General features: G+C 44.2%; 1 protein-coding gene across 5 annotated transcripts in view; it reads right to left on the reverse strand.

Annotated features, from left to right (window-relative positions):
• KIAA0319 (KIAA0319 ortholog) overlaps positions 1 to 3,684 on the reverse strand; it is a 99,560-nt gene extending 95,876 nt beyond the window's left edge. For all 5 annotated transcript variants that reach the window (XM_050941792.1, XM_050941791.1, XM_050941790.1 and 2 more), the window contains exon 1: positions 3,401 to 3,684. The gene's annotated coding sequence lies outside the window, so the exon portion shown is untranslated. The remainder of the gene's footprint in view (positions 1 to 3,400) is intronic.
• Positions 3,685 to 9,283: the final 5,599 nt, after the last annotated feature.

Below are 9,283 nucleotides of genomic sequence, written 5' to 3' on the forward strand. Positions count from 1 at the left end.
GCAGGAGGCTCCCAGGAGCAGCTCCAAGGCAGAGGGCAGGAGCAGCACATGGCAGTAGGGGGAGGGACAGCTGAACTGCTGGCAATTGGTAACCTGCTGGGCGGCTGCTGCACAGGGAACTTAGGGGAGTGGGGAGCTGATGGGGAGCTGCCAGTCCAGCCTAGTTCCAAGCCCCCACCAGCTAGCTGCAACGGGTTGCTCTTCCTGCAAGCAGTGGACAAAGCAGGCGGCTGCCAAATGATGTTATAAGGGAGCATCACACAACTTTAAATTAGCATGTTCCCTAATTGATCAGCAACGTTACAACAAAACAATGTTAACCAGGACGACTTTAAGTGAGGAGTTACTGTAGTAACAATACCAAAACAATCAACCACAACACGTAAAGTTACATACCTTCAGAAAATAGCATTCTATAAGCAATGCCCATGCAGCAAACATGCCATGGAACCAGCAGCAATGCCCAGCATAACCAACAACTGTTCCCGCCACATTATCCAAATGGATAGCCATTCTCCCCGATGTGAGAGAGGCCAAGCATGACGAAAGCTCCACTGGATACATAGCAATAGTAAGACACACATAGTAGCACTGATAAAGTCACCAGCAGACATGCATCCCACACAGTTGATTAGGGAACCACACACAAGCAACAGAGAAGGCAGAATTGCATCCAGTAATTTTCCCTGTGGAAATGAGAACATCCAGTGGCTGTTGCTTTATTCACTGCTTGAGTGTCCAGCACTTGTTTTTGGGGGAGGGGAGGGGAGGATAAACTTCAAGGGCACTTTCCAGAACACACTCTTGTTCCTTAGGCTATTCCTCTTTTAGGATTGATCCTACACTCACTGAAGTCTATGGCAAAGCTCCCATTGACTTTAATGGTGTAGAATTAGGGCCTTACTATGTCATCCTTTCCTTTGCACTCAGGGGTAGCACATAACCCCAGGGCTTTGTGTGTATACTCTATTCCTCTCACTTACACCACCCTTTCACACAATTTGCCCCATCTCCCATCCTTTGTGAGGTGTGCAGTTCTGCACACATTGTCTAAGCTATTAAATTAATCTATCCCTTTTTGCAGGGACTATTGAGTATGAAAGATGAGTGTGGTTCAAAGTTGATAAGAGATTACAATTGTCCTGAGGCAGGTCAAAAATTATCGAATATCCACTTGAATAGTCAACCTCCCAAATGAAAAAGCTAATATAAATGAATGGGGATTATGCAAACAAGCGGAATATATTTGTGCTAGTATATATATACACTTTGTGCTAGCAGATGAAAGTCCATGCTGTTGCACAGGTGTAATTCATAAAGTTGTGTTAAAAAGCCAAAAATGGCTGAGAACTTAAAACTGAACGGTAACAGCCCACGAATCTCAGTGATGATTGAATCATGGTGATATTCTAAACACAACGAGTTGTCCTCTATGCTTGTAGCAATTTCCATTGATTAACTCTGACTGTACAGACCTTCTAGACTTCACAGGGATGTTTTGGGTTATTGCGTCTGCTGCATGTGTTGACTTGTGTCTGGGGGGGTTGTGCTGGGAGATTTGTGTAGGTGGCATTTGGATGTGGCAGCTGGGCCAAGTTATCCATCATCTGGGCAGTCTCTCATACACCCAATGAAATGGTTGCATGTAAATTTGCTGCAGAATAACACTTGTGATTGGTTAAATTACCTCTGATATTACAATGGTCTAGGACTCTGGGCACACATAGATACATGCCTTACTGTAGCTGAAAAACGCATGGGGTAATTCGTAAAATCAAAATGGCTGAGAACTTAAAAGTTGGACAGTAAATGATGGTGAATCAAAGCGATGGTTCAGCCTGGTGATGTTCAGAACAAAAGCTGCTCTTAACCATGCTTGTAGTTGTTTCCATTGCTTCACACTGATTGTACAGACATAATAGGCTCCAGAGTGACACACGAAGTAACAATCCTGGATTTTTATTATATGGATTATAGTTATGCTGCTCCAGGTCAGGCCTCTTGTGCTAGATGCTGTACATCTTGGAGAGTTTAATCCACAAATGGCTATCATTGTAAATTCTTCAGGACAGGGACTGGGACTATATATATATAAAATCTGTGTTTGTACAGCATGTAGTAGAAGAGACCTGGTCAGCACTACTTTAATACAATTAATGCACACACACATGGATTGGGAGAAGAAGAAAAAAAATAGGCTTGTATTGCATTTAATTTCCAACTCACCTTTTCATCCAAAGATTGTTGATTTGGAGACTGCTCTTTGGGGCAGAAAAATGTTTTTTTGTGTTTGTAAAGCACTTACTATTTACACAGCACCCAAACTCTGCTAGTAATGAAATTATTGATAATGATTTTTTCTTAGATTGAAATGAGATAAAACATTTCACTTAGCAAATATATAAGTGCTCACCTTAACATGAATACATATTTATAACAAAAGCACACACTTCAGTATCAAATTACTAATTTCCATTTGCAGTAACAAGATTTCTCAGCTCCATCACATCTGCATACTTCCAAAGCAACATCTGGAAGAGACTTTTCCATTTTTGACCCTTTTTAACCTAAGCGGAAATTGAAAAGAAATGTCCTCACTACAGCAGTGAAGCCATATTAACCGTTTTTCTTCCTAGTCCAACAGGTGGCACACATTTGCACATACATTATAGTAATGTTTTATTTCCAACACTGAGCAATTGCTATAGCATTTCCTTTATTTTTTCAAATTACCCTTACAGTCATATAATAAAACCACTTTGTCTAGTATTTCTTTACACATAGACATTATATTGCTGTGTGCTAATTCAGCAGGAGAGGAGAGGTATTTTCCTAAGATCAGAGAGTGAAAACATATTTGCTAAGGAGCATTTATTTCCTTCCTTCCTTGTTGCTGTGAGATGCACAAGTGCAGCCAATTAGTCTTAGTTTTCAAGATCTAGACCAGTATACATTTGTGAAACTCTTGGAGGGTGAGAGCTTTAAGTGATTTTATGGTCTGCAATCAATATATACTGGTTGTCATAATATATTTAAAGTAATGCACATGTCCAGGCAATATCTATAGAACAGGGGAGAACATCCATTCTCTGGCTGGGAAGTTATTGAATGTCTACAGCCAGAGGGGGATGGGGATGGGAAATTCCATAGTTTCCTAACCCTTTCAAATAAATAACTGATCTATGCAACAATTAGCTTATGCAGCACGGGGTACTTATTGAACACACCGACGCAGACCCAAACAACACTGAACACATCAGCTCCAAAGCCCAAACAAGTGCTAGCATCTAAAGCATCCTTTGTTGTATCTATAACAGCCATCTGTCAGGCAAGCGTTGCATACAGAGTTAACTCGCTCGACAGCACCTATAGGCAAGCGGGGCAGGTATGATGACCGTACCTGAGATTGCTGATGGAGATGCGCTGCTGTCGCTTCCCTGGGGCCTGGCAGCATCCTTCGCTGCTCCATCGATCGAACGGACACCAACCGGGAGGAGAGGCGTGTGCGCTGGAGGGAAGGGGCAGGGGGGCGGTAGCCAGGCACTAGGCCAAGATGCCTAACGTCTTCTTCCCGCTGCTCAGTCAGGGAGCTGCTGCTGCTGCCCGGATCCCCAGCGCGGCGGGTGCAGGAGCAAGACAGCAACGGCTGTTCCTCCGTTCACCTTCCAGCAGCAGCGGCAGCAGCTGATGCTAACGCAGCAGCACCGCCCGGAGACGCCCCCTAGCGCCGTATCCCAGCCGCGGGCCAGGCAGCCGGGGGGTGCGCGCTGTCGGTTGCACAGTCAGCCCAGCCCTCGCCGGGAGTTCCCGGGGAGAGCCCCGGGAGATGAGAGGAGCGGGGGCGGGGCGCTGGGAGCAGGAGATGGAACCTGCCCCGGGCTCGCGCAGTAGCGTGTCACGCTCCCGTCCAGACCGGCCTCAGGGCCGTGCAAAGGGCGGATGGGCGTCTAGCCGCGGTGGAGGGTTTGGGTGGGTGGGTTCGCGGTGCAAGAAGCGGAGGGGTGGGAAGGGGGAGGGTCTCTGGGCAGTGTAGGCCGGGCGAGGGTATTTCACCGCATAAAGCAGATGTTTAAAAATGTCGATAATAAACAGCAGATGTGGATGCAGATTCCCAGCTCCTCAAAGGTGGGGAGTTGGTCCCACCCAAGAAAAACAGGCAAGCTATAAATCCCTCAGAGTCCTGGGTTTTCAAAACCTGCTGGGGATATTGATTCAGAGGCATCCTGCTTAAAACTGCACTTAGGCTAATAGGTTGACTTTTCCTCCAAGGTGCCAACCCCCTTTCAAAGGTGGACAAATATTATTGTTCTTCCCATTTTACAGACAGGGACACTGAGGCACAGGGCAGTGCTATGACATGACCAAGACAAAGCTGGGCGTAATGCCCAGAAGCCTGGTTTCCCAGTCCCCTGCTCTATTTGAAAGACAAAAAATGGAAGTGTCCGTGTGACAACGATGGGTTTTAAAAGGTGCTTGCAAGCAACAGAGCTCAGTCTGCAGCAGACAACCATTAAAGCCAATGTGGGGTGAAAGGAAGGTAAACTGTAATGGTGATTATCCCACATCTGCAAGCTGGGGTCAGGTCCATGATCCCAGGGGTGATGTGAGCAGAGGGGTGCCAAACCTGCAGATTTCAGTTCATGGAGAAGTGGCTGTGGAGTGAACACTGTCAGTTTGCTGGGAAGCTTAAATACAAGGGACTCAAGGCTCAGGGGGACCCTTAGTTCTATATCCTCTTTCTCCTCAGCAGCCCTAGCAGTACCTCCTTACCACTGCCGCCTTCAAGGAGAACAGGGAGGCCTCCTCCCTGGGTCTTCAGGGTCTAGGAAGGAAGTGGGAGAGGGCGTAGTGGTTGTGTTCCTCCACCTTGTATCTTCTGCTAGTGTCAGCCAGACAGAGCAATGTCTTCCTCCATGCACATGATTTTTTGGGGAGTAGGGGGATGAGAAAATGGCCTTACCTCCCCTTGTTCCTATACATACACTCTCTCCCTCCCCCATTACACTGCTACACTACACTAAGTCTAGGGGGGAACAACTAGAATATAGCTGTCAGGAATCCCCAGGGGTTCCCACAGTTTACTTAGTGTAGCAACAACTACAAGAGGAGATTGCCTTCCTCTCCTACTGCCCTTTGAGAGATCCAGGGGAGATAGGGTTTTCCAGGGTAGGGAGACCAGACAGCAAGTATAAAAAATCAGGATGGGGTGGGGTAATAGGTGCCTATATAAGAAAAAGCCCCCAAAATTGGGACTGTCCCTATAAAATCAGGACATCTGGTCACCCTATTTCAGGAGGAGGGGCAGGAAGCAGCCTGGGTAGGTAGGGGAGGGGCATAACTGAAACTACAGTGGGAGGGAAAGGGGGAATGGGTCCCTATGTGAAATCCCTGTTTCGTACATGTAAAATATCAATCTTAACACAGTATTAGTTACTTCACTGTCCAATAATGTACATGGGGCAAAATGCACTCTGGGAGCTGCCATCTGTAAAAGTACTGGCAGTATTGCCAACCTCAGGCATTCAAAAGCCAGGAGCCAGCCCCCCTCCCTCCCAATTATTAGGGGAGGGGTCTTCTTGTTTGCCTTCAAGCTTTTCTCCATAATTACGAAGGCAAGAAACTTACTTATTCCTATTAAATGAAAGCTGAAATTCTCACAAATTAACATGACTCCAGAAGCTGGGATTTTAAGAAAACCACCAGATAGCACAAGACTTGTGATAAAATTTGCAAGAGATGGCAACTCTTGAAATTGTCACATCAAATACTTAATAGAACCAATAATATAGCAAATCTCATACCAAAGCACTTAATAAACCATATATACACGACACCATTGAAATGCAGCTACTTTCGGAGTAAAGCATGGTAGCCATCTGGCACACAGTACCCTGCAGAAAAGAGTTGTGGTAAGAGAAATCTTACCCAAGGACACCAGGGTAAACTTTGTTCACCAAAGCAGACAGGACTTTGATTTTAAGGTCACATCCAGACACCATAGAGACAGTAAACTGCGTGCAAAACACACACACATAGATAGCTAGATAATGTGTATATGCATACCTAAAAAGGATGAAGGTTCAAGCTGACCCTGGTGGGATTTGAAGTTTTGCTTCAACAGACGATGGAATGCAGATACAAGAGGGTTAAAATTTAGTATTATGATGATCAGCACCAGTAATACTCTGGTCCTTGACAAGCTTCAACTTGGTTATTTTATCCTACATAGGATTATCGTAAGAAGAGTTTTATCTTTCCACAGACTTGACTGGACCCAGGTTCTGCAGCTGCAGATAAAATAGCAGGAAGCACATGCAGCAAAAATCTTAAGGTACTGAGCCTCTGAGTTTTAAGCCTGTAATAATGATTCAGATTTATGAATTTGGAATAGGAGTAATGGATCAGACAGCATCTGACTGAAATTCCCAAGGTGGCTGTGGGGAAAGAGGGAGATATTAGCCTAACTTTGTCACAGATTGAAAAGAAATGGACATGACCACCTGGAAAGGTGCCAGGGAGCCAAATCCAATATCTCCAGCTGAGCCTACCAGGACAAGAGAGAGCTTGGGAGCCAGTTAGGATCCTACCTAACACAACTTGGAGGTCACATATATTGCTGCTCAAGGTCCAACACTTTTGAAGACCAGTCTGTCAGTGTATGACTTCCAGCATGCACTTACAACCCCCTGCACCCTGGAAATATGAACTGGGGGCCCAAATCTTTCTAGTCCTCAAGGATGACCCCCCGCCCCCGGTCCAAACCTCCCCCACCAGCTGCCAAAATTCTCCCATCTCCAGTGATTAGAGACTGTTCCCGCCCAGATGACAAATCCCTGTGTCCTAGGGATAAGTGCCTCCAACTAATACCTATGTAAAAATCACTATTTTTTTGTTTTATGGAGTTTCTCACTAAAATAGTTACCATTTTTTCATGAGATTTCACACTCCCTAAATGTTGCTTCATTTGCATTTTCAGCTCAATGGCTATGGCATGTTTGCATTCAAAGTCTGCAGTAATGAGAATTTTCACTCCAAAACAGTTGGCTCATTTTCATTCTTAAACAGGCCCATTTCTGCTCAATACCAGGTCCCACAGAAAACAGACCTGGTTTTGCTCAAATAAATCCACCTACCTTAACATTTTAAGCAAGTAGCTTCACTTTCAAGTAACAGTGCAAAGAGATTTGAAATTCAAGTATTTAATTATAAATATATTGCATAACTCTGCTCCAACCCATCTACCTGCCAAATCCTCTCTTCTACCTCCCAAGCTCTATTCTGCCTAGTTCTAAAGCTATAGTTTCTCTAAGGCACCTATAACTGGCTCACTGTTATGTAAGTACTGTATTCCAGTTAAAAAGAGTGCCCTAAAAAGCAAACAAATTTTCATCTTTCAGTGTCCAGGAAATTGTCTTCTGCCTTTTTTCTTCCTTTCTACCTCCTCCCTTTCTGTTTTCCCAACTGTATGCTGGTCCTGGGAAGATGCCATTTCCTAGGCCTTCATATCTACTTTTCCAGAGGACCAACTAAGGCTGGTGCCTGATTTGTGAGACAGTCAGGAATACAAGTCTCCAAACTGCAATACTGAATTATTGTTAAAAACATCTGAGTGGGGCCTAAGGGTATTAACCAATTAGCATTCACAGAAATAAAATTACAAGCAATATAAAATATGTTGCACGGCTGGTTTTGTTTCCTAGTTCTGCGATTCTCTGTATTGGCTGCCTAGGTCAGTGTTTTTCAGACGTCAGCTTGACAGCCCCTTTTTCCAAGTAAAAAATCATCATGACCCCCTTACATTTACTGTAAAAGTAAGAATTTTTTTTTTTTATCCCTGATCAGCCTATATAATGTGTGAAAGAAAAGGTGCACGTGTGTGTATGGAATGAGATTCTCTTGGCTCTTTAGATTGTAACATTTTCAGTGCCTCTTGACCCTCCTGAGTGCCTTGGCAGGGGAGAAAGGTGTTGCTACACATTGATGGAGAAACACTGGTCTGGTTGCTTTACATAGTTACGGAAACCTGACTTTACCACCTGAAACAGCTTGGTGCACTCTCTAATAAATGTGGCAGACATATTTGCATAAAACCTGCCTTGTTGCGTGAGTAAATTTTCACTTATATGCTCAACCACTTTCTGGATGGCCTCGACAGCTGTGCTTAGTGCTCCCAAGACATCCACAGGGTTAGAGGGACAAACTCTCTGCTCATCCTTCAAGGGGGCAAATCCCACCCTCCTAATGAAACAATAATGAAGCAAATTCCCAAGTTTCCTGCTGCTACGTGTTCTCTTTCTCCAAAGAGGATAATCTGGTTCAATGTGTTTAATTGTTCAACAAAGCGTCCCCCCACACGGCCCCATTACAAGAACAAGTTGCAGCTGGTCACATTCAGACTCAAAGGGGTCAGAGAAAACAGTCCTGACTGCAGAGATCCAACGCCAGCAGTTATTGCCCAGTCAAAATTTGTAGCTCCAGAAATGCTGTGCAATGGAAGAACAGGACAGAAAGCAGTTTTGACGAAGATGGTGGAAGTTGGGTTGACATTCCCTGGCTGACCAAAGTCCTGCCTTTCATAACCATGCTGAAATAAGAGGATCTGTATGCAGTAAAAGTAGCTGAGGACTGCTAGAGCTTCAAAATGTAAAATTCCATGTGAAGTTGGTCAGATTACTCAGTCCTCCACAATGAATTACTTAATTTAATCAGTCTATGACATCAGTACAGTTCAGTCTCCAAAACATTCAGAGTTACTCTGGAAGCTTGGTTCTAATGTGCACCTCTCATCACAACTAAGTGGTACTCTGGCACTGCTGAACTGTATTGCTTTTATTTAGTGAAAATTTGATTTTTTTCCTAACAGGTTATGGTTCTTATAATGGAGAAGGAAGTTTGGGGGGTATCAGGTATCTCAGTTTGTGAGATCTGACAGTTTGACTACTTAGAGGTGTTTTATTTTTGTTAGATTGTTCAATTTCTATTTAATTAATTTTAAGAACCCCATATTTCAAAAATGATGGTAAAATCTCTGCATTATGTATAATCTGTTGGGTTCAGCCAGCAGAGGTGCCTATGAGCTTTATGGGGAGGATTTTGGGGGGTTCATTTTTATGTTATATGATGTAGTCTCATTTTGACTTTCCAGTGATTGGGGAAACTTTTGAAAGCCAACGGCAGTATTTCAGGTGGTCTATTTTGTCTTTTTCAAGCTTGCCTTGTTTTGATTGCTTGCTGCTCTGCTTCCAAGTAGGTTAGAATGACATAGTACACTCCTTCCTTCCAT

The sequence above is a fragment of the Gopherus flavomarginatus genome, chromosome 2 (assembly GCF_025201925.1).
Source record: "Gopherus flavomarginatus isolate rGopFla2 chromosome 2, rGopFla2.mat.asm, whole genome shotgun sequence".
NCBI classification, from domain to species: Eukaryota; Metazoa; Chordata; order Testudines; family Testudinidae; genus Gopherus; species Gopherus flavomarginatus.